Genomic DNA, 392 nt, shown 5'->3' with positions numbered 1-392 from the left:
TTATTTCCAGGCCCCCCCCCCCTCCCCCTTTGGTAAGGATGTTAAAGGGTTAAATAAATTCCTATACATTTTTGTCTGTACAATTTATTATGTGTTTTCTTATGAAAAGTGATTAATATAAAGCACATAATATGCACAAAATAAAAACATCTTCTTTTGATCAATAATGCAAAGCAAAAACAATCATACTCCTGGATTTATGCATTTAACAAAGTATAAATTTCCTTAGCCATATATATATATATATATATGTGGCTATACACACACACACATTTTTTAACTCATATATTCCTTTCTGCATATCATCAATGAATTTCTCTGCTTTCTCCTTAAACTCTTTGTAGGAAAATAAAATGCTGAAATTCTTCAATGCAATCTGATGGTTGCTAGTG

Source organism: Sinocyclocheilus rhinocerous, unplaced genomic scaffold (genome assembly GCF_001515625.1).
Source record: "Sinocyclocheilus rhinocerous isolate Xijiao unplaced genomic scaffold, SAMN03320098_v1.1 scaffold4307, whole genome shotgun sequence".
NCBI lineage: Eukaryota > Metazoa > Chordata > Actinopteri > Cypriniformes > Cyprinidae > Sinocyclocheilus > Sinocyclocheilus rhinocerous.
This window is presented reverse-complemented; position numbering follows the sequence as displayed.